The following is a 25,517-nucleotide window of genomic DNA, read 5'->3' as shown; positions in this document are numbered from 1 at the left end:
ATACCAGCTGAGTTAAGGCATCACCCCAAGACCATACCTCAGCTGCTTCCAATACACTAGCTGTGCAAATATAGGCGAGTCCCTTAACCTATCTGTGCCTCACTTCCCTCATCTGGAAAATGGGTACAACACTGCCTACCTTCCAGGGTCTTCCATAAGGAATGTGCTCTATAAACCTAGTAAACTATACAAATGGTAGTTGCGGTGTTGTTATTATTACTACGAACTAAGGAACCCCCTCCCCATGAGGAAAATCTTTCCAATGGAAGCCAGTATCCCCTTGATTTTCCATCACTGCTATGTTCTAGATCTCTTCTACTATTTGTAGCTAAAGTCCTCTATCTACATGAAAAAGTGTTATAAATATCTTATAATCAGAGAAATGCAAATCAAAACAACTCTGAGGTATCCCCTCACATCTAGCAGATTGGCTAACATGACAGCAAAGGGAAGTAATGAATGCTGGAGGGGATGTGGCAAAGTGGGGACATTAATTCATTGCTGGTGGAGTTATGAATTGATCCAACCATTCTGGAGGGCAATTTGGAACTATGCCCAAAGACTGTCTGCCCTTTGAGCCAGCCATAGCACTGCTGGGTTTGTACCTCAAAGAGATAATAAGGAAAAAGACTTGTACAAGAATATTCATAGCTGCGCTCTTTGTGGTGGCCAAAAATTGGAAAATGAGGGGCTGCCTGTCAATTGGGGAATGGCTGAACAAATTGTGGTATATGTTGGTGATGGAATACTATTGTGCTCAAAGGAATAATAAACTGGAGTAATTCCATGTGAATTGGAATGACCTCCAGGAACTGATGCAGAGAGAAAGGAGCAGAACCAGGAGAACATTGTACAGAGACTGATACATTGTGGTACAATTGAATGTAACAGACTTCTCTGCTAGCAGCAATGCAATGATCCAGGACAATTCTTAGGGATTTATGTAAAAGAACACAATCAACATCCAGAGAAAGAACTGTGGGAGTAGAAACCCAGAAGAAAAACAACTGCTTGATCACATGGGTAGAAGGGGATGTGATTGTGGATGTAGACTCTAAACGATCACCCTAGTGCAAACATCATAATATGGAAATAGGTCTTGAGCAATGACACATGTAAAACCCAGTGGAATTGCATGTGGATCTGGGAGGGGGTAGGGGGATGGGAGGGAAAGAACATGAATCTTGTAACCATGGAAAAATATTCTAAATTAACTAATTAAATAACAATTTCCAAAAAATAAAACAAAAATCAAAACCACAAAATAAAATAAAATCCTCTATCTAGAACCAGTGCCTCCCCTTCTCTCCTTGCAATCTGGCTCCTGACTCGAATGTCCTGAAACTGCTCTCTGCACAGTGACTGCTGTTCTCTTATTTGGCTAAATCCAAAGGCTCTAATATCTCAGGCCTCATTGTCCTAGATCTGGCTGTAGTCTTTACCACTGCCCATCACTCTCCTCGACACTCTCTTCTCTAGCTTTTGGGGATGCCACTCTTTCCTGGTTCATCTTCTACCCCTCAGAGCACTGCTTCTTTCTCTCCATTGTTGGACAGAGCCTCCTCAGGATTGTGTCCTCTAACCATAGGTGGGTCCCTCATGATTCTCCCCTGGGCCCTCTTCTCTTCTCCCTCCATACTTCTTTGCTAGTGTGATCTCATTACCTCCCAGGGATTTACTGAGCATCCCTATCCTGACAATTCTCCAATCTCTGCTGCCCCCGATCTCGAATGTCCAACTGCCTTTCAGACACCTTAAACTGGATGTCCAAGCAGCAGCCTTAAACACATGATGTCCAAAACCGAACCTTTCCCCCTAAACTCCCTCCTCTACCACTTTCCCCATTCCTGACAAGGGCAACAGCACCCTGCCTTTCCCTCAGGCACTCTACCTAGGACTTGTCCTGGACTCCTCACTCTCTCATTTCCCATATCCAAGCTCTTGCCAAGGCCTGCTGATTTTATCTGAACAACTATTCTGGAATATGCCGCCCCTCTGGTACAGGTCCTTGTTGTCCCACTCCTGGACCATGGCGATGGCCTTCTGGTGGCTCTGCCTACCTCAAGTCTCTCCCTACTCCAATCCATTCTCCATTCACCCACCAAAGTGATTTTTGTGAAGCACAGATCTGATCATGTCACCACACACACACTCACACTCACACTCATACTCACACTCACACTCAATAAATACCAGAAGCTCCCTATCACCTCCAGGAACAAATACAAAATGCGCTATTTGACGTTCAAAGTCCTTCATAACCTCGCCCCTCCTACCCTTCCCTCTGCCACCACCAGATACTCTTCTGTCCAGTGCCACTGGCATCCTGGCTGTTCCATGAACAAGATGCTCCATTTCTTAACTCGAGTCCTTTTCTCTGTCTGTCCCAAATTCTTCCCTCCCCAACTCCCACTACTGACCTCCCTGGTTTCCTTTAAGTCCTGGCTAAAATCCCGCCTTCTACAGGAAGCCTTCCCAGCCCCTCTTAATCCCAGTGTCCTCTCTCTAGAAATGATTTCCTATTTATGCCATGTATAGCGTGCTTTCTCTACTGTACACTAGATTGTAAGCAGCTCTTTAAGGGCAGGGGCTGTCTCTTACCTCTTTTTAGATCCCTGGCCCTAAGCATGGTGCCTGGCGCATACCAGGTGTTTAATAAATGTCTGGTGCAGAGTAAGTGCAATGGTTAGTTTTGATTAATTGATTGATTTCCCAGGCTCCTCCAGCCTAGGGTAGAACATGAACTGAGATCTCTCAGGTTACCTCTCTAGCCTCCATCCCACTGGTATCAGACAAGAAGAGAAATAGGTCTTGTAGACCGCATATTTGATTTAGAAAACCACAAATTAACATTATCTATGTTTTATTGTATTTTTATTTATTTCAGTAAATGTTTCCCAATTACACTGTAATCTGGTTGAGGCTGGCCTTGGGAGAGTTGGGGGTAGCTTTAAGTAGCCTGCAGAGTTGACATTTCTCTTCTATGCCCATTGTCCCCTTTTTAAAAATTCAGTTCAATCCAATCGCACAAATGTTAATTAGGTGCCAGACATTATACTAGGAAAAACAGTTCCTGTCCTCCTGGAGCTTACATTCTTATTGGTATTAGCTGTACCAGAAATGAGGTTAATAAGAGCTCTTCACCTTCCTGAAGGTGGAGGAGTAGGCCCAATGATCTCTTATGGGTATCTGCCATCTCCAAAACAGGGACTACCTCATTTTCTTGTCTTGGCATTCCTAGAGTTTAGCATAGTGCCTGGTACGGAGTAGGCCCTGGGGAAACGTTTACTGGTTGGTTGATTGCTTCCTTCTGCCATAGTTCTAGAATGCTGGCCAGACATCCACCCTGAAAAGGGTTGGCCTAGCTGACCTAAGAACTCCTTTAACCCTGTGGAAATCTAGGAGTCTGTAAAGGGCAAAGGGTGTCAGGTCCCTAGATTCCAGGGAAAGCCAGCTTAAGGGGAAGGCCATAGGGGATAGACCTGAAAGGGCCCTCACACATAATTTAGTTTGAGCATCCTATTTTAGAGAAGAGGGAAGGAAGTTCCACTGAGGTGAAGGGACTTCCAAGCTTCCAGCTTTGGAGAGAGAAGGGACCTTCAAAGGCATCTTGCCCAAGGTCTCACAGGTAGTCAGAAGAACCTGGGTTTAAACCTATGATTCCTAGCCTAGGATGGTGATGGTGAACCTTTTAAAGGCAGATTGCCAGACCCCCACAGAGTCCATGTGTGGTACCACCCCCTTACCCCACACAGGGGAGGTTGGAAGTGCTTCCATTGGGCTGTTGGGCAGAGGGGTAGGTGAAGTGAGGAATGTCCTCAGCAAGTGTAAAGAGGGGGAAGGGAGCAACTCTGGCCAAGTTCCTTTGCCTTTCTAGTAATGAGCTCTGGTGGAGGGGGTGGCTTTGTTGTCCACAGAGAGTGCTCTGTGTGCCATCTTTGTCACCCATGCCATAGGTTCACCATCACTGGTCTAAGATCTCAGATCTTTAATTGAAAGGGACCTCAGAGACCCATCTAGTTCAATTCTCTTACTCTTACAGACAGGGAAACTGAAGCCAAGAGAAATGGCCTGACTTGCCAAAAGATCACAGAGAGGTGGGATTTGAACCCACATCTTCTGACTGCAGAGCTCATCTCACTCACCAGAATGACTTCCCAATCAAGGTACTGTGACAGATACAGGTTTCATTTCAATCAATCAGTCAGTCAATACTCATTAAATATCTGTTATCTGGAAAGTGCTAACTCCCCTCCTCTCTAATTTAATCATCAATAGTCAGTGGCTACCATCTGAGTTTGAGCCCTCCTCTGCTATGATTAGCACACATTTGGATGCCTACTGTGCTAGGTTCTGATCCTTGAAGAGCACCCACAGGTGCCAGGGTCCTAAGATGGCCAACCTCTCTTAGCCTGACTAAGCTCCAGTAGGTATTGAACTTGTGAGTCGCTAAATCAGGTTCCCCTCCATATCTGCCCACCCTCAGCTGCCAGGCCACACTTCTGAAGTGGGTCTTAGTAACAGCCACTTGGGCACATGCCCAGGATTCAGAGCAGTTCTTTGGGGCCACCTTGCCTAATCTGAAAGTAGATCTACATGCCTTCTTGGCTTGAAGCACAGGATACAGCCTGGGGGGACTGGGTTGAGCCCCAATATGAGACCAGCCTGGGGGCAACTGAGCACTTGGGGGTGGAAGTTGAGGGTAAGGATGGGTCTGGAACAGGTTCTGGGCCAGGCTGAGCTGAAAGGAGGACCCTTAAAGAGTTCCTGATCCAACCCTCTCATTTCATATTGGAATGGAGGCCCAAAGAGGGAAAGGGACTGGTCCAAGGTCACACAGCCAGGGTGGGAATCAGGGTTCCTAGGCCTCCAAATCAGAGCTGGGCACGGGAATGGGTGAAGGGCCAACTCTGAATTCGGGGTAATGGTGTTCTGTCTCCCAGACCTCCCAGACTTCCCAGACCTCCCCGGTTCCAGACAAGCAAGAGCAGCTTCCCTCGCCCGTCCCCAGTATTTCCTCAGCGCCGCCACCTACTGAACGAGCTTGGGCAAGGCAGATCCCGGGGCGGAGGCTGCTCGCGAAGGCCTCTTGGGAATCCTGGCGGTGGCGTTCAGGGCTCTGAGCCGGGCTCAACTCTCCCAAGACTTGGGGAACTACTTGGGGCAGGGAGGGGCAGGGCGGGAGGCGAAGCCCAGGGGCCCCAGCTCATTGGACCCCAGCCGCCACCCCGGCAGGCTCGCGAGCCCCGCCCCAAGCTCTCTCCCTCCTCCACCCCCTTCCCGCCGCCCAGGGCAGGGGCTCCCGGTTCCCCCCAGGCAGCCACGAAGGCACCCGAGAGCGAGGCCAGGAACCGCTGACTCATCAGGATCCCCCTTCGGCCGGCCCAGCCCTGGAAACTTCCCCTCTGGCTCGGCTTTCCAGTCCCCACTCCCCCTACTCCGGGAAGCCCCGGCAGGCTTGAGCAGGAAGGGTCTGAAGTCATCTCATCCAGCCCACTCATTTTACACAGGAGGAAACTGAGGCAGGGTTCGGGGCGGGGCCGAGGGGGCAAGACGTCTCTAAGGCCACACGGTTAGCCCGAGGAACTGACAACCTGGGCTGGAACCCAGTAACTGGGGGGCCTGAGCGAGCTCCCTTCTCACCCAGGATTCCAGTGTCTCCATCTGTAAAATGACAGAGGGCTGGACCATCTAAGTGGAAGGCAGGTGTCTGGCGTGCAGTCAGGCCTTTCTGGGCTCAGATCCTTAGGCAGATCCCTTCTCCACCCAAGCCTCAGTTTCCTCATCTGTAAAAGGGCTGCTTCGAGGATGCCTCGGGCAGCACCTAACGGTCAGCTCTGTCATTTTAGAGGTGTAGGAACTGAGACCCTCCCTGCCCAGATTCACAGAGAAAGAGAGTGCAGGGCCTTTTTTGAGAGCGGCTGAAAAAGCTCCCCCTTCCCTTTCCCCCAGCACTGTGTGGGTGGGACCAAGAGAAACATTCTTCCTCTGTACATTCTATCATTTTCAGGATTCTCATCTAGCAACGGGATGTATCCCCACTGATAAAGCCCTTGGTGTGTGCCAGGTTCAGGGCGGGCACAGAGCAGCTGGCAGAGCTTTCGGAGATTTGTTTCCTGAGCCTTGAGAGATTAACACACTCCACTGATAAGAGGAGTCCCAACAGAACAACTCGAATAATCACTGTTACTCCACAGAAGGGCTGAAGGAACAGAAGACTCAGAGGAAAGGTCAGCTGTGCCAAGGAAATCAGGGAGGACTTCCTGGACAATTGGCTTTTGATGATCCAGTAGGGATTTTAAGAATTTTTTCCAATTATGGCTAGAAACCATTTTTGACAATTGTTTTCTGCCATTTTGGGATTCGGATTTTCTCCTTCCTCCCCTCTCCCCAAGGGGGGAAATAACCTAGGAGACACAGTTACTAAACACCGGTGCTTTAGTACAATACATATATTTGGGGAGGAAGAGGAGGGCCAGCAGGCCAGGCACAGGAAACAGCCTGAGCAAAGATATAAATGATATAAATAAATATATAAATATACCCTTGGGGTATGTCTGGGCCATGAAGTAATGCCCCAGTTGGCTAGGAGTAAGAGTTCATGTAGGGAAGTGATATGAAATAAGACAGGGAAAAGAGGGTGGTATTAGACTATGGAGAGCCTTGAATGCCAGGGAGTGGAGCTTGCACTGATATTTTAGCAAGAAGAGGGCCAAGATCCCTGTGTTGGAATAATTCTTCCCATAGCCCGATGAAGGCTGGAGTGGAGGCAGTGGGGACAGAGTGAGCTTCTTCTTCAGGCTCAGGTGGGATAGGACTAATGCATCAATCAATCCCCAAGTCCTTAGGAAGTGTCTACTGCGTACCTGGTACTGCTAAGCACCTGGGATAGAAACATGGCCTTGGAGGTCACTTCTCACACCCAAGAGAGGTGGAAAGAGAAACTAAGGATCTTGGAAGTTCAAACAGGGCAGATGTTTACAACGGGAGCATCAATTGGGATTTGTAGGGCAAGGCAGGGCAGAGGTCTCTTGGGCTAGTCCCCCTTCAGAACGCCCAGGGCTCTCCCCACTCTCTCTGCCATGCCATAGTCCATAGGCCAGGCCAAGAGTTTCTGTCACCTTTTACCAGACTCCTAATGAAAGGCAGCCTCCAGCAGTGGAGACAGAGCAGGAGAGATCTTCCCTTCCTTTGCCAGGAGCTCTGCTGTTTCTACCCGCTCTCTGCCTCTACCCAAACAATGGGCATCTGCTCTAAGGCTTGGTCCTCATTTAGGGAAGGGGAGAAACAGCACTGCTTTGTCTAGGGGGGGAGCTTCCTCCTGTCGATAGTTCACTACTGGACCTAGGTTTCCCTCTCTGTAAAATGAGGGGGCTGTGCTCAGTGATCACTCAGCCTTGTGAGAATCATTAATAACAACAATTCAGATGGCAGTCACGAGAATGCCAAAGCGCCCATTGCTCTAAGTGCTGTCTGATTTCCAAAGCTCGGCCCACACAGCCACCCTGGGAGGCAGGTAATAACCCTCCACATCCCTTTGGCTTTTATTCTGAGTCAATGAGCCCAGCCCAGCATCCTTTCCCACTTGCCTTGGTGGATCCAGAGGATCATGTAGCCTTTCCTTTGTTCTCCCCGGGGGCAATGAATGCAAGAGGAGGATGGGAGGCCTCAGGGATAGGGGCTTGGAAAACAAGGATTGGGGGGCAGGAAGCAAGCCTGACAACCACTGTATTTGTAGGCAAAAAGAGGATTGAGGAGGATGGGGAGAAGAGAAGGCAAAGAAACATAATTTGAGCTTCAGCCTATAACTAGTCATTTGCCCCAAGGCAATCAGTTCATCTTCTAGACCAGTGATGGTGAACCTGAACCTTTTAGAGACCAAGTGCCCAAACTGCTAAACTTTGTGGAGAGAGAGAGAGAGAGGAGCAGCCCATCCCCAGTTCCTCTGGCTCTCTAGTAATAAACTGGTGAACTCTATGCTGGGGCAATAGTGGGTGTGCCCACAGAGAGGACAGAGAGGTGAGTGCCCCACCTCTGGCATGTGTACCATAGGTTCGACACCACAGATATAGAGGACCAGAAGGAGGGTGGGACAGTGAGTAGTTCTGGAGGCAGAAGATCTGGGCTTCCCTTAGGTAAGTCTCTTTCACTCCTTCAATCTTAGTGTCCTCCTGTGTAAACTGAAGAAGTTGTATTGGATGAGCTGTGAGGTCCCTTCTAGCTCTAAAGCTGTGTTTTTCTAAGGTGACAATGATACCTAGAGCTCCTGTACCCAGGTGCTAAGGGGTGAGGGCTGCGGTTCAGATTCTGAGACTGGGTTTTGGGACAGAAAACCATAGTGTAATGGATGGAACCCTAGACTTGGAATCAGGAAGGTTTGAATCCTGCCTCAAGACACTAGCTGTGTCATCCTATCAAATCCTATCACATGGGTGGGCTTCAGTTTTCATCATCTGTAAAATGAAGAGGCTAGATTCAATGTTTTCTGGGTTAACTTCTACCTCTTAAACTCTGATCCCATCACCTATGATCCGATGACCTAGGCTATTGGCTTGCTTTATTCCACTCCTTCCCTGCCTTTTCTTCTTCCTATTTAAATAAAGATGTAAAGGGGGGAAGAGGTCCGCACCCTCTGGACTTCCCTTTCTTTCCTCTTTTCCAGGCTGACCAGCCTCCCCCTTGCCCTTCCTCAGCCAGCAGCTCAGGGAGCTTGAGGGTTAAGCCTAGTGCTATCTTCCATCCTTGGGCTGAGTGGGCGGGAGCTTTGCCAAGGCCTCTGATGGAGGTAGAGCTGGAAGGGCGACCTCAGAGGCCAATTAATCCAACCCCCTCATTTACAGATGAGGAAACTGAGCCCCAGAGAGTTCGGGAAGGGATTCACCCAAAGGTCACACATAGGACTGATCACTGGGGATACGAAGACAGGAAAAAAATATGGTTCCTACCTTCATAGAGCTCCTATTCTAACTGGTGAGACCATATGCAAATAACTATATATATATATATACATATATATATCTATAACATATGTGATACATGCAGTGTAGATGGAAGGTAATTTCTGAGGGAATGCACTAACTGAAAATGATACTGGGAAAGGACACCTCCTGAAGAAGGAGGGATTTGAGCTGAGCCTTGAAGGAAGCCAGGAGCTAGAGATAAGGAGGGAAAGCATTCTAGGCAAGGGGGACAGCCAATACAAAGGCACAGAGGTGGGAGATGAATGGGTGTGTCTGTAAAGAACAGCAACATAGACAGATGTAGTTAGACAATGGGGTTCATGGAGGAGAATCAGTCAAGCATTTACTATGTGCCTACTATGTGCCAGGCACTGTGCTAAGTACTTGGGATGTGAAAGAAGGCAAAAAACATTTCCTGTCCTTAAGGAGAATATATTCTAATTTCTTTTCTTTTTACTCATATTTTTCCTATTTTTTTAATTTTAAAAAAATCTTTACCTTCAATCTTTGAATCAATAATGTATATTGATTCTAAGGCAGAAGAGCAGTAAGGCCTAGGCAATGGGGTAAAGTGACTTGCCCAGGGTCGCCCAGCTAGGAAGTATCTGAGGTCAAATTTGAATCTAGGACCTCCCATCTCCAGGCCTGTCTCTCTATCCACTGAGACGTCCAGCTGCCCCCAGATTTTTCTTTTGTTAAAAATTTCTAAATTACATATAAAACAATTTCTAACATTTGTTTTAAAATTTTTTGAATTCCAAATTCTCTCCTTCCCCTCCTTCCCTCTTCCTTCCTCCTTCCCTGAGATGGCAAGCAGTTTGATATAGATTATACATGTGCAGTCATGCAAAACATATTTCCATATTAGTCATATCGTGAAAGAAAACACAGGCCAAAAAACCCCCAAGAAAAATAAAGTTAAAAAAAAGTATGCTTCGATCTACATTCAGACTCCATCTGTTCTTTATAACATTTTCATCACAAATCCTTCTGAAATGTCTTAGATCATTATATTGCTGATAATAGCTAAGTCATTCACAGTTGATCATCATACAATATTGCTTTACTGTATACAGTGTTCTCCCGGTTCTGTTCACTTCACTTTGTATCAGTTCATATAAGTCTTTCCAGTGTTTTCTGGAATTGTTTTGCTTGTCATTTCTTGTAGCACAATAGTATTCCATCTCAATCATATACCACAACCTGTTCAGCCATTCCCCAATTGATGGGCATCCCCTCAAACTCCAATTCTTTGCTGCCATAAAAAAGTTGCTATAAATATTTTTGTACAAATAGGTCCTTTTCCTTTTGTCTCTTTTAGGGTACAGACCTAGTAGTGATATTACAGGATCAAAGGGTATGCAGTTTTATAGCCCTTTGAGCATGTTTCCAAATTGATCTCAAGAATGGTTGTATCAGTTCACCATTCCACCAACAATGCATAAGTGTCCCTGTACTTACAGTATGAAGTGGTACTTCAGAGTTATTTTAATTTGCATTTCTCTTATCAGTAGTCATTTAGAGTATTTTTTCATCTGACTCTTGACTGCTTTGATTTCTTCATCAGGTGCATACATCCTAATGGAGGAGTGTAAGGGGAAAAGGGGTTAATTTTTTAAAGGGTTGGACTTGATTATTTAAGAGTTTGGTCACCAGGAACTTAATTAATTCCAAGAGATTTTATTTACAATTTATTTACAAAATGTAGAAAGAGTGAAGCAAGAAATTAGACTGAGGATAAGGTAGGAAGTCTAGCCTGAGCACTAAGTAATTTATCTCCAGCCCCTGGCTCAAAAACTAGGAAGGGGAATTTAGTCCTCAACTGGATAGGCCTCAGCCCTTGTAGCCAAGACCTGGGAAAGCCTATTCAGAAAAATCCAGCAGTTAAAGGTCAGTTTTTCACTCACCACGTGTCATTCCAGTCAGCAGATCCTTCTGCCACTCTTCACCAGCCTCAACTCAAAAGCATGAATTCCTCCTGTCTCTACTTCCAAAAATGAAGAACTGTCTCTCACAGGAGGTTCCACTCCCCTGTGAAAGTTCCAAATCAAACTCCCAGAAGGACTGAGTACAGAGTTCAGGCTTCCTTGCTTCCTTGCTTCCTTTCTTCCTTTCTTCCTTCCTTCCTTTCTTTCTTTCTTTCTTTCTTTCTTTCTTTCTTTCTTTCTTTCTTTCTTTCTTTCTTTCTTTCTTTCTTTCTTTCTTTCTTTCTTTCTTTCTTTCTTTCTTTCTTTCTTTCTTTCTTTCTTTCTTTCTCTCTCTCTCTCTCTCTCTCTCTCTCTCTCTTTCTCTCTTTCTCTCTTTCTCTCTTTCTCTCTTTCTCTCTTTCTTTCTTTCTTTCTTTCTTTCTTTCTTTCTTTCTTTCTTTCTTTCTTTCTTTCTTTCTTTCTTTCTTTCTTTCTTTCTTTCTTTCTTTCTTTCTTTCTTTCTTTCTTTCTTTCTTTCTTTCTTTCTTTCTTTCTTTCCTTCTTTCTTTTTCTCCAGAAAGCAGATATCTATTTATTTGTGCCTGCAGAAAGGCAATAAGACAGGTGGTCACAGCCCAGCCCTCAGGAGTGGAGTGCTCGCCACTTGTCCAAGGGGCCTCTATTAGGGATGTATTTGACCCCACAGCCATCAGGAATGAGCTGCTTCTCAGAGATCATATCCTCAAACTGATCGGCATTGAACTTGGTGAAACCCCATTTCTTGGAGATATGGATCTTTTGGCGGTCAGGGAACTTGAACTTAACCCTCCACAGAGCTTCAATCACTTGTTCTTTGTTCTGGACATTGGTTCGAATGGACATGATAACCTGGCCAATGTGGACACAGGCTACAGTGCCCTGGGGCTTCCCAAAGGCCCTGGCATGCCAGTCTGGAGCCTATCAGCCCCAGCACATGACAGCATCTTATTGATGCGGATGACATGAAAAGGGTGGAGGCGCACACGAATATGGAAGTCATCCTTGCCACAGCTCTTCACCATGTACTTGTTGGCACAGATGAGAGCTGCTTCCAAGGCTTCAGATGACAGCTGTTCCTACTCATCAGACACCATGTGGTCACATAATGGAAACTCGGCCACTTTTGCTTTCTTCCTCCCAAGATCAAAGATTTGGATTTTGGCATCGGGAACTCCCCTGCATTAACAGGACTTGAGGTACCTGTAACAGCAGGCTGGACAACAGCCCATGGCACCTGCGCCACTGGGGAATCTATCTACTGGCAGGAAAAGGGAATCTCTTTCTTTTAATGTCCTTTTTTCTTGTGTCACTTCCCCTAATTCCACGTCTACCAATCACAGCTGGAGCTCTGCTCTAGGACTGCCCAGAAGGCAATTAGTTGATTCTGACTCATTACCCACTATCTCACACGTGGGTCACAGACTTCCTACTTCATGATTAAGTGGGATATTTGCACTTTTGGTGATTATATCTAAACGGGCAGATCTTCATACTTAACTTTTAAGTACCATATTTCCACTTTTTCTGATTGAATCTAAAAATAGTCAGGTCTCCATACTTAACTTTTAAGTAGGGTGTTTACACTTATGGGAATTAAAATAGAAAAATAGACATGAGTTACAATTTAAATCTTTACAATCAGGGAAGAACTAAGTACCTTCATTGTTACAATCAGGGGAGAGCAAAATCCAATCTTCACTGGAAGCAACATATAAATAAATAGGAACTTGCTGTAGTTTGTCCATCATCTTTGAAGAAGACCAGTGACATCACAGGGTGATGTCTTGACTTGTGAATTAACTGAACTGAAGTGAGGCAGAGTTTCTCAAAGTCATCAGCCATCACTCACTTGTTTCCAGAGTCATTGAAGTCCAATGGCAAGGTAACAGTCAAAACAACTGGCTATGGCCTAAAAAACAGTCTCCCGAGCACTAGGCACTGCACAGCACCTGCAGCTAAACCAAATTAAGGGTAACAGGCCTTAAACTCATCAGTGAATTAGGGGATTTCTACCCCAAGCATGTGAAGACTTCTCCTGACAAAATAGGTAGATTTAAGCAATTTGACCTACCAGCCATGAATGTGGCTGAAGAAACAAGATATAGATATAGATATATAGATATACACATATATATGGTAGTTATATATAGGTAGCTTAGAAGATAGATAGATAGATAGATAGATAGATAGATAGATAGGTAGATAGATATACAGAGTAGATGGAAGGTAATCTAAGAGGGAAAGTAGAGAGGATAGGAAAAGACTTCCTGCAAAAGGTAGGATTTGAGCTGAGTCTTGAAGGAAGCTAGTAAACTAAGAGACAAAGGTAAGGGGGGGGGCAGAGTATGGCAGGCATGGAGAATAACCAATATAATGGCATGGAAATGAGGGATAGAACTACAAGTAGGCTAGTGTAGCTGATTCATAGAGAGGAGGAGAATGTAAGAGTGTAAGAAGACTGGAAAGGTAGGAAGGAGTCAAATTATGGAGGGCATAAAATGCCAAACCCAGAGTTTCATAGTATATTTGATGCTGGAAGTAGTAGGGAGCCAGTGCAGTTTATTCGATGGGAGTGAGGACTGAGGTGTATGTAACATGATCAAACCTGAGTTTTAGGTGGATCCTTTTGATAGCTGAATAGAGGATGGATCAAAGTGAGGTGGGGAGGAGACCAACTAGAGTAGTAATCTAAATATGAGGGCCTACAGCAGAGTGGTGGCAGTGTCAGAGGAGAGATGGGAGCACATAGGAGGTGGAGATGGCAAGATTGAGGTGGAGATGGCAAGATTTGTCAAGAGGTTGGATACATGGGATGAAAGAGAATGAAGGTCAAGGATGATACTTAGGTTGGCAGCTTGGGTGACTGGGAGCATAGTGGTGACATTATTGGTAATAGGAAAGTTGAGAAAAAGAAAAGGATTTTGGGGAAAAGAATGAATTCTGTTTGAAACATGTTAAATTTGAGGTATATATGGAATATCCAATTCGAGATGTACAAAAGATAGTTGTTAATTTCAGCCCAGAACTCAAGAGAGGGGATGGAGGTAGATATATAGATCTAGAAATCATCTACAAAGAGATAATCAAATTCATGGAAGCTGATGAGGGCACCAAGCCTGATAACATTGAAGAAAAAAATCAGAGGGTTAAAGACAGTGCTTTGGAGTACACAGTACATGTGACCCAGATGATAATCCAAAAAACTGAGGCTTAGAAGAAGGAGCTGTCAGATAGGACGACCAGACAAAATTAATATCACAAAAATTTAAAGAAGAAAGAATATCCAGGAAAGGGTGATGACCAGCGTCAAAGGCTGAAGAGCCGTCAAGAAGGAGGAGGACTGAGAAAAGACCATTGGATTTGGCAATGATGAGATCACTGGTAACCTTGGCGAGGAAGGCAGTTTTGATTGAATGATGAGGTCTGAAGCTATAATGCCCAGTGTTTAGAGAGGAAGTAGAGGCACTAATATAGATAGCTTTCTCAAGAAGTTTATAGTAAAAGAGGTAGAGAGATATGTGCTGATTGGAGAAAATGGGAAGATATGGGATCAAGGGTTCATGTAGAAGAGTTTTTTCTTCAGAGATCAGAATGAAGGAAATAGTGAGGGAAGATATTAAATGAGGAGGAGGGTCCAAGAGGGAGCTCTTGGTAAGAGGTCTTAGTTTTTTCTTTGAAGTCTAGGTCCTGAGGCTCAGTTCATCTGAGAGGGTGATTTCCAGATCTATATATCTACCCTCAATTCAGCGGAAGAGGGGATGCTATGGTAGGCTTGAAGAGGTGTGAAAAGACTTGAAATAGCTACTGAGAGAGTAAACTGATTAGGGAGGTGTGAAAGGATTGCCTTGCCACAGTGAGAGCCCAGTTGAGGTTAACGTGCATTTCTAGTGAACCCAGATTGGTAAGGTTTCTTGATTTTTCTCCAGCTCTATTCTGTAGTATGTGAATAGTCACAGAGAAGGAGGAATTGGAAAGAATCTAGGTTTGAGGTTTGATTGACAATAGGACAAGTGGCCAAGGCACTTGAGTATTGAGGATAGTATAGGGTCAAATTGATTCATCAATCAAGACAGAGAAAGGAGCAATGTGGCCATTGCAAAGTTTATATAAGAGATCTGCCCAAAGTCACAGCTAGGCTCCTAAATTTAGAGCTGGAAGGAACCTCAGAAGCTAGCTGGCTTAATCCCCTCATTTCACAGAGGAAGAAACTGGGGTCCAGAGAGGTGAACTGATTTGGTCAAGGTCACACAAGAGCATAGGATGCTAAAGCTAGAAATTTAGTCCATCCTTACCATTGTGTTTTTTCTTTTCCTTTGAATTCTTTGTAGACTCTTTTGTGGAGCTGAGTAGGGCAGAGGGATATATCTAGAAATGAAGGGGATATGAAAACAAAATATACCCCTAAATTAAAAATACGTAAAAAAGTAAAAGAGAAAAGTCTTTAGAAGGAGTTCAGGAACTATAGATTTGTGTGTATGTGTGTGTGTGTTTTGTTTTAATCCAAAGAGCAAACACATCAAATCAGAAAGAAAGGACAGATGTAGATCCATCTAGATGCTAAAGGAAATGCTGCAGGGGTTCTCAATCTGTTTTATGTCCCTGACTTGTTGGCATTCTGGTGAAGCCTATGGGCCCCTTTCTCAAAATCGTGTTTTTAAATGCAACCCCTCCCAATATACAGGATTACAAGCCAATTCTATTAAAACACAGTTATGGAAAATTTTTATTGAAGTTTACAGACTCTAGGCTAAGTAAATCCCTGAGTTAAAGAGAAGAGAGGGAGGAATCCAGACCAACCCAGTCTCATGCTAAATAGCAACCTGATGCCCTTGAATGTGTCGAAGCCAGGAAGGGCTACCTGGATTCAGATGTGGCACCTTTCTTGTTAGACCCACCCCACCTTCCTGCCTGCTGAGAATGAGCTCCTGTTTTTGCTTGCTTGCCCAGCCATGTCTCAGCAGTCTGCACACGAATCTTGGAACATCTGGGCAAGGTACTGTGGTTAGTCCTTATCCTACATTTCTACATATGTATTTGTGCATCTGAATATATGTACTGGGAAGGAGGGAGGGAGAGAAACAATTTGGATCTTGGAAATTCAGAAAATGTATGTTATTATGTATAATTGGGGAAATACAATATTTAATAAAGTAAACAACCCCCCAACAAAACCCACATATGTACATACATCTACCTCCCTCAAACCTTCCTCTGAGGCCACTCTGTGGTCCAGTTTTTAGACCTTCTATAAACACTCAGGTAACTGTTGGTACATTAAATCAAGATCCCTGGGCAGCGATCAATGAGCTGACCTTCTGCTGGAGGACCTGAAGCATATAATAGAAGTCCTGACTTTCATGTTATAAATGAAACCAGGAGATAGAAGGATATTTCGACTAAATGGAAGGCTGACTCATGGGCTCTCCTGGGAGAGGTGAATAAAAAGGAGCTGGTGGAGTTGGTTTTATTGTGTGTCCAATGGCACAAGAAACACCATTTTAGGCTTTACCTTGGTTATCCCACACTGCAGCGATCAGGGTGACCATTTGCCAGAAATACTACTGTGGAGATAATTGTCACTTCCGTACCAACATCTATCACTTAATGAAGATTCACTTGGGAGGCAGAGAAAGTTTACAAGCACTATGTGACACCCTTCATTTTGAATTGCCATCTATCTATAGGTGGTGATTGTACTGCAAAGGTGGGTATAGGGGAGGATGAGGAAATATGTGTGGAGAAAAGATGGTTCAGGTTGGAGAATCTACACTTCACAAAGACTTCTTGTAAGAAGAGAGTGAGGGGAACACTGCATAATATCACACAAAATGAAATTGATTTTATCTTAACAGACAGGAAACGACTGGTTACTAGTGTTAGAGTCATTTCTGAATCAGCTGTCTGTGTACAGTCAGACCTTAGACTTGTTAGCGCCAAGATCACAATCAACACCAAATTATAGAAAGAATCAAAATGGAGTGCAAGCAAAACAACTCCAACCTATTCAAACAGATTATTGATGCAGAAAATGGGACATGGACAAAGGAAGAAAGACTGATACAGACTCTCACTATTTTAAAAGGAAGATTAACCTATGTAAATCAATTGCTTCAACTAGGAGACCAAAAGAACCTCGGAACAGCCTCAGCCATCACACACTTGATTTCCTTGCCAAGCAGAGATATGGCAGCCAAGAGAAACATCGGTTTAGAATATAGCAGTGTTTGTGAAATCTTATAGAGAAGGATTATGAGCAGTATTTTCTCAAAACAGCAAAAAGTGGTGGATGGAAATTCACATTTACAGGAAGCTTGGCAAGAGACCCAATTTAGCCAGATCATCCCCAAACCATTTAAGTATAAAACTGGCAGCAGGACAACAAAGAGATGAATGGTGGAAAATATCTGTGAAGATTTCTGCAGCTCTTTTCTACATCAAATGACAGGGGGGATCACCGCATTTAGATCCTAGCATCAGAGCCACTGAAGTGCTGCTCGAGGAAGCAGAAACAGTACAAAAGAAAAGAAAGATCTCTATGAAGGGGATGCAATTTGAGTGTCTTGAGGTCTTGAGTCTCAAGGTTTCTGAAACAGGGAAACATGCCAGAAGAATGGGAGAAAAAACCTCACAAGTCATTACTACCAAAAAAGGGGATGGAAGGGACACTAGCAATGTGTCTACTTCCTACTTACCGCCAATGTGTCTGCTTCCTCATTGTAATGCAATCTGTATGAGAGTAATTTACACATGTAGCAATGGTACCCATTCGTGTGTCCACAGTCACTGGACAAGGAGCTCACATTTAGAGAAGCAACAGTTAATTTATTCCTAGCACCATCTGGCCCCCTTTCTGATATTGTCACCACTGGTAGAGAGTCAAAAGGGGATAGCTTAAGATGTAGGTCCATTTGGCATTTTTCTTTGTTTTATGGGTTGCCATGGCCAAAGAATTCTTCACCTACATAGTAACAAACTTCTCTGTACTTAGCTAGGCTGTTCCTTAGAAATCATCATCTGTGGCCAGGGCTATACTCAAAGTCTTCCCACCATTGTCGAATATTCTTGAGTGTGCTTTCCACTTGCACAAAGTTGGAGAACACAGGTCACCACCCCAAAACAATATGACATTGGGACAAGGCCTTGTGCTTAGAACCTATTTGTTCAGCAACTATTTTCTTTGTGTGTATCTTTTCTACCTGACTAGACTGTGAGCTTCTTGAGGAGAGGACATGGATTCTATCTTCTACTTCTGTTCCCCCCTCAAGTGACTCACACAGAGCTCAGCATATCTTAGAATGTCCTAAAGGACCATCCCCTCTATAAACACATCCAACCCCAGCCCTTGTGGAAGGACCTTGTAAGAAATACAGAGCCATAGTAAATGCTCCAAAAAGACTTGCTTACTGACTGACTAACTGAACTATTACTGAATATAATAGCTTGTATATTCAAATTGGACAATGTCTAACCTTAGTGTGAGGGACTAGCTAATGGTATCGTTACTATTATCATCACTAATTATTACTAGTAATAATTATTGTTTAATTATTTACTTACATAATTAGTAATAATAAATTTCCAGTTATGGAGAGCTCTACTGTTTAGTCCTTTTCCTGATGACAAGTACGTGAAATATGGAGGGCCAACGTTGTTTATTTATTGCAATTTAATGAGCAGGTCACTGAGGTCTAGAGGGAGGAGGTGGCTTGCCTAGTGTCATATTGCTTGAAGGTAACAGAGGTAACATTCCAAGCCAGATTTGTTGATTTTAAATCTAATATTCTTTCCATTCTCTAGTATCCAGTTGTCATGAGGACTGTGGCACAAGGGAGAGAATGCTGGACTTGGAGTAAGAAGATCTGGGTTGGAATCTTGTTTTAGATACTAACTACCTGTAGGACACAGGAAAGTCCCTGTACCTCGCTGAGCTTCCATTCCCTGTTCTTGAAAAATGGGGGAGTTCAACTATGCTGCTGCTCTTTTAACTTGAGATCTATGATCCTATGAGTCGTTTTGGAAAAGTCATTGTACCCTTCAGTGTTTTAGGTGCCTCCTCTGTCAGAGACCAAGTGACCTCTAAAGGTCTCTTGTTCACCTCCTCCACTCCCCTCATCCAAAATGGCCAAATGAGATGGAGGGAACTCAGGCAGAGCTACCCACTGAGGCAATCTTTAAGACAAAGAAAGCAGGCTAGTGTGCACACTTGAGTTGGGCAGCTGGCCAGGGAGCTAGGCTGGAGTTCCTCCCACTGGGTCTTGATCCCTGCCAAGCTCAGGCTAGACCCCCTACCTTGGAGGTTCCACTGGCACCTGGCCAGAGCTTCAGGGGTGGATTAGATCAAAATTGACCAAGGCCTCTTCCTGGCAGCAGTCCTTTGAGTTTGTTCTGGTCATTTCTGTTTCCAGATGGACATTTTGAGATGATCTCTGTTCTCCAGCTGGTAGTTGGCAGCACAGAATCTCAATATTTAGACCCTCCCTGTACTCTGACCTAGTCACACCCAGAAATGAAAGCAGCCAGGCAAGGCAACGTCATTGGCTGTCAATAGCTCAGGCCATGACTCTGTATATGTGTATGTATATGTGTATGTCTGTGCATGTCAGAAATTCCCAAATAAGACAGAGAAGGAGGCCAGAGGTAGTTCTTCTTTGCCTCCATGTCCTATGCCGCTGCAGGCAGCAAGGCCCTGGGCCTGAGTGCCAAGCATCCCTGGGGGCAGCGAGATACCAAGCCTGGGAGGAGGTCTGGAGGAGGAGAAATGCTCCAGGATACTGAACCTGAAGGAAGAATGGGAATTGCCATGGGCAGGAGACATCATAGGATTCTGAGCTGGCAAGAACCTTGGAGACCATGGAGTCATCTTACAGAAGGAGAAACCAAAGTGGGTGGAGGGGAAATGGTTTGCTCAAGGTCACACAGATAGTAGTAGCAGAGCTTGGATCTGGCTGTAGACCATCAGACCCAAATGCAATGTTCTTTCAACTCTGAGGAGCCTAACCCTAAAAGGGGTCTTGAAAAGCCTGCAATTTTCCTTCAAGGAATTGGGCACCAAGGTGGTACATTGCAGAGCTGGTTGGACTTGCAGTCAGAAAGAACTGAGGTCAGACTTTGTCTGAGACATTGACTGGTTGTGTGCTCTTGGCTGTGTGAGGTCCAGAGAGAGGGCAAAGTGATAATCCACTGCGGTTTATCACTTAGCCTCTCTCTAGGCCTCAGTTTCTTCATCTGTAGAATTCTGATAATAATAGCACTGAGCTCAAAGAGATGTTGTGAGGACTCAATGAGATAACATATGTGAAACCCTTTGCAAACCTTATGGATTTACCCGTACCCCTTTCTGTCCACAGGATCAGAGCAAAATAGACTCAGAGACATCTGAAAATTATCTTCTAGTCCAATTCCTTCATGTTACAGATGAGAAAACTGAGGCTTAAGAGAAGTGACTAGCCAAGGTGGTATGATCTCATTCCAAGCACAGTTTCTCTCCTCAGTGACCCTCCTCTAGCAAACAAACTTCCTCCTGCCTCCTTCCTTTCACCTCCTGCTCCCTCCATCTCTCTGGCTGTAAAATAAGAGAGAGATAGAGAACGCATCTATCTCCCTGCCAGGCTCCTGCTTACGACAGATGACCACAGAAAGCCAATGAGTGTAATTGAGTGGTGCCCAAGGTACCACCTATCCAGAGAGATTGGAGGGAGGCCAGACTAGAATCAAGTGGTTGGTTAGTCCCAAACTAGAAACATTTGGATATGACCCTTGTCCTGCCTCCACACTCTGGTGTGCTTCAAACTCAAATAGGAATGGAAGGATCCCTATTGGCTATATATTGACCTCAAAAACCATACATTAACATTATCTATGTTCAATTGTATTCTTCTTTATTCATTAAATATTTCTCAATTACACTGTAATCTAACTCAGAGTGGGTAGCATGCTTTGACACCTTTGGCTCAGACCATCCCAGGCCATGGTGAGATGGATTGGAAACTGGGCTAATCCCCAATTCTCACTGCTGTTTCCTCGGGAGCTACAGTCCCATGCTTCTGGGATAGCTTCACCTCTGGTTTAGATAAGAAAGCACTGGCTGGTAATAGGTGCCCTGGACATCCCCCTTCTTCTGGAGACTGGACAGAAAACAGTCTAACCTTTTACCTGCCTTCCTTATGGCTTTCTTCCTCAGCCACACCTTGTCAGCATACACAGCAGAATTACATGAGAACCGGTCAGCTCCAAGGGGCAGAAGTCCTGGGTTCAAATTCCAGCTCAGTTACTTGTTAACTTGGGGAAGTCATACATCCTTAGGGTCTAGATTCTTTATCTATAAAATAATAGTAGGATTAATAATAATAATAACAATAACAATAATAATAATAATAAACCTTGGGGGCAGTTGGGTAGTTCAGTGGATTGGGAGCCAGGCCTAGAGTCGGGAGATCCTAGGTTCAAATCTGACCTCAGACACTTCGCAGCTGTGTGACCCTGGGCAAATAACTTGACCCTCATTGCCCAGCCCTTACTGTTCTTCTGACTTGGAATCAAGACACAGTATTGATTCTAAGGTGGAAGGTAAGCAATAAAAAAAATAATAATAACAACAAACATTTTTATAGTGATTTAGTTAAGGTTTACAAAATGTTTTATGTATTTGGTCAATACAACAAATAGCCTTGTGAAGTCAGTGTTATAATTTTATCTGCTTTACAGATGAGATAACGGAAGCTAAGAAATGTACATTATGTTGCAAAAGCCTTTGTTTTTCTTTTTTCTAATGTGGAAAAGGAAGTAAGAGGGTGAAAAAAGAAACATTTGATAACTGAAAAAATGATTAAAAAAATAAAATGTAGGGTGTGATATCTTCTCACTGTGATTCCTTTCTTTGTATTCATAGGCCTAGAGCAAGTATGTTATCATCAATTTTGGAGATCAGTTCCTCTTAATGTCTGCCTCACCAAAAGAAATGATCATATTTTCTATATACTTCTATGAGTATATGTTATATTCTCAGATGGAATGGAACCTCTTTGAGGGCAGGAACTATTTCATTAAAAAGACTCTAAATTTCAAGACGCTGTAGTACTGGGTGGAATCCCTGCAAAGATGAATTACTGGGAGAGTCACATGGGATGGGTCAGGTATGGATAGATTATGAGATGCATCTTTGGAGAGAAGTAATATATTGATAAGATGTCACTTGAGTGCTCTACTATCCCCAGATACCAACAGGGAGCCAGGTGCACAGAGTGGTCACTCAATGAGAAAGCTGGGATTCAAACTCAGATCCTCTGACTACAAATCTACCACTCATTATACTTTGCAACTCTCTAGAAGTAAATGATCTCCACAGCTCCTTCTGGCCCTAATGTGATTCCAGCAAACCCTTCCTTCCAGGGACCCAAGACCTCATCAGCTCCCTCCAGATCTAATCACCTTAACTAGAACTTTCTGTGAATTCTCCCCAAGTTTGATATCTGGTGCTCATCAGTCTCTGCCAAGTCCTTGCTAGGGACTGATGCAAATTTATCTTGTCCGTAGGTAACACAATATAGCTGGGGAGCCATGACACATGAAAGAATTACATGTGCAACTGGAGTTCCCCAAAGCGAGAGATCATGGGGTGATACTGATTTCGAAGAAACAGAAGTCTGAATTCCATCTCACATGTACTCTAGCCGTGGGACTCTGGGCAAATCATTTAGTCAACTTGGGCCTGAGTTCCTTCATCTCTAGAAGGAAATAATTGGTGCAATGAATAGAGCACTGGGCTTGGAATCAGAGACCCATCTTCCAGCATTCAAATCCAATCTCAGAAACTTACTAGCTATGTGACCCTGGGCAAGTCACTTAAGCCTGTTTGCTTCAGTTTCCTCATCTGGAGAAGATGATGAGCCACTCTGGTATCTTTGCCAATAAAACCTCCAAATGGGGTCATTAAGAGACAGAAACAATGCTCGGGGAAGATCAAGCAACATGTATGAGAGGAGGGAGAGAAGAAACCAGAGGCTGGGAAACCAGCTGGGGAGGGGTGCTGTTGCAACCTTTCCTGGGAGACTTCATGAGAAATTGGGCCATTGTCATTCTGAGGCAAAAGCAGAGGGGCCACGTCTTTGGCTCCAACATATGCTGGTTGTGTGACCTTCAGGTCATTTCCCTTATAACATTCACACTGCATAGAACCTCCACAAATGGTTGTTATGGGGAAATTCTGCCTTCATATCAACAGACAGAAGAGAAACAAAGGCTAAGGCAGTCAGGGTTAAGTGATTTGCCCAGGGTCTGAGGCCAGACTGAACCAAGGTCCTTGGACCCCAGGCCTGATGCTCTCTCTATCCACTGGACTACCTAGATGCCCTGAAAGTGCTTTATTAACCTTGAACAGCTGCTTCTTCCTTCCTTCCTTCACTTTCCCATTCTCTCTCTAATCCCTCCTTTTTTACTCCAGTTGATCACATCTGCTGAAGATCCAGGCCTTAGAGACAGACAACATTCCACTAAGAATCAGATCAGGGAAGAGAAGGCATTCATAAACTCTTATATCCATGTCCTGTGCCATAGCTAGTAAGTCACTCACCTAAAGGAGTGTGATTGGAATAGGCTGCCATTACCAGTAATGCTGTCAACTTGAAATCTGGAGACCCCAGGTCTGTCCGCTCCCCTGAGAACTCACCCTCACCAGGGAAGTCCAAACGAAACTAGACAGAACAATAGGTAGACCTAAACAGATGTTCAGTACCCTTTTGCCCTAGTACTTTCTCCCATTGTATCCAAGGGACTCGAGGCAGTGGGTCAGTCTGTTAGACTGAAGGTCCTGAGTTTGATCCTTGGAAGGAGGGTGTGATATACTGGGAGAGGCTTCTGGAGACCAGAAGAGTCACTTGGCTTGGGCTTGGCTCCACCTAAAGGTGATCATCTTTTACCTCTGGGTCATTATTCAGTCTGAAACTGCAAGCCTGAGATTCCCTTTGGGGTGGATTCTCTTGGGAACAGAGAACAAGTACAAGCTTTGGGGTCTCCAACTTACAAGCTAGTCCTAAACTTGGGGTTCATCAGATCTTACTAAGCTGCAAGTTTGGGGTTTCTAGATTCCAAGTTGACACCTGGGTATCTGGCCCACAGTAAATGCCCAATACTTGTTCCTGGTGGCCAGAATGATACCTTAGCAGGGGTTATTAACTGGGGGTCTGGGAACTTGTTTTTAAAAACATTTTGGTAACCAACTTAGGAAATCATAAATGATTATTTCATCATAATTGCTCTATTTGTAATCCTGTTTTATGCTTCCAAAACATAAAGACTTCCCCAGACTGCCAAAGGGTCCTGGGCACAAAAAGAAGTTAGGAACTCTGTTGGGAAGGAATATAGAATGGAAAAGGGAAAGGAAAGACTTGGGGCAGAAAGACCAGCCAGGAGACCATCAGAAATAGTCTGGCTGAGAGGGTGGGAAGGGACTGAATGAGGTAAAAGGCTCTGGCAGCCAAGTGACACATGGGGATGGAGAGAGGACTCCAGGATGATTTCAAGGTTAGGAACCTGGGCAGGCTGGGGGCCCTTCATGGATACAGCAGGGAGATTCAATGAATGGAACTGACATGAGGGCTGGATAGATTTTATTTTGCATGATAATAATACAGGTATAACCCAGATCAAACTGCTTACCATCCCACGGAAGGAGACAATGTGGATATTGTGATTTCTAAAACCATATATGGTTAATTGTTATTCCATGTAATTGGGAAATTTTTTTTTTAAATAGCATATGTTTAACACACACACACACACACTATTGACTTGGAAAAACACAGAACCACTAAAATAGTCATGAAAACCCATCTTTAACCAGGATAAGAGACAAATTCTTAGTATTTGGCCGCCACACAGCGCCAATGCTCTGGGTCTCTGGGAACAGCGTCTCTGAGAGAATGCACCGCCAAAGAGGATTCTCCAGAGTAACAGAACTTGGGGGGGGGGGGTCTTCTACACCTTTGGAGGAACAAAGGGCAGGGAAGTAGGATACCAGGAAAGGAGCCCAGGGCTTGACTGACAGGAAGAGGCTGATCCTTTACACCAGTCACACAAAAAGATGTTTTGGCCCCTGGGGAGGGATTGATGGGGATACACTTCTAAGCCTTGAAAGGGGTACCTAAGGCTTGATTGCCTACTAATTTTATCTAAACTGGGCTCATTAAGTACCTCAAAGTCTATTGTTCTGTGTGAGTGGGGGCTTCCCCCAAGGCAAGTTCCTGAAGGGCATCGGGAAAACCTGGGGTCTCAAAACCCCCTTTTACAATATACATAAAGGAGATGAATGAAGGTCGGCAGCCAATGGAGGTTGGGCTTCATGGTGGAGGTGTGATTTCCTTTCCAGAAGGACACTCCTAGCTCTTCAAGGCATATGCATTTCCATAAAGACTAACCTCTGGGGTCAAAAATAAAAAGACAAACCAATCAAGCCAAGCCGCCACAGCGATATTTTGAAAGAATGCCTCCAGGGGAACTTAGCTGAGAAGCAATCAAAAAGAAGGGGTGGCGTGACAGGGAAAGTCCACGGGAGAGTTCTCACCTCTGGGGGGCAGCCTCCGACCAGAATGAAAAGTAGAAAAGGCGGGCTCAGAGA

At 44.5% G+C, this 25,517-nt stretch overlaps 1 pseudogene; it reads right to left on the bottom strand.

Annotated features, from left to right (window-relative positions):
- Nucleotides 1–11,444: 11,444 nt before the first annotated feature.
- LOC100021955 (60S ribosomal protein L10-like) lies at nt 11,445–17,672 on the bottom strand (annotated as a pseudogene).
- Nucleotides 17,673–25,517: the final 7,845 nt, after the last annotated feature.

This window comes from Monodelphis domestica, chromosome X (assembly GCF_027887165.1).
Source record: "Monodelphis domestica isolate mMonDom1 chromosome X, mMonDom1.pri, whole genome shotgun sequence".
Classification (NCBI taxonomy): Eukaryota; Metazoa; Chordata; class Mammalia; order Didelphimorphia; family Didelphidae; genus Monodelphis; species Monodelphis domestica.
Note: the sequence above shows the minus strand (reverse complement) of the source record. Positions and strands in the feature narration are given on the sequence as shown.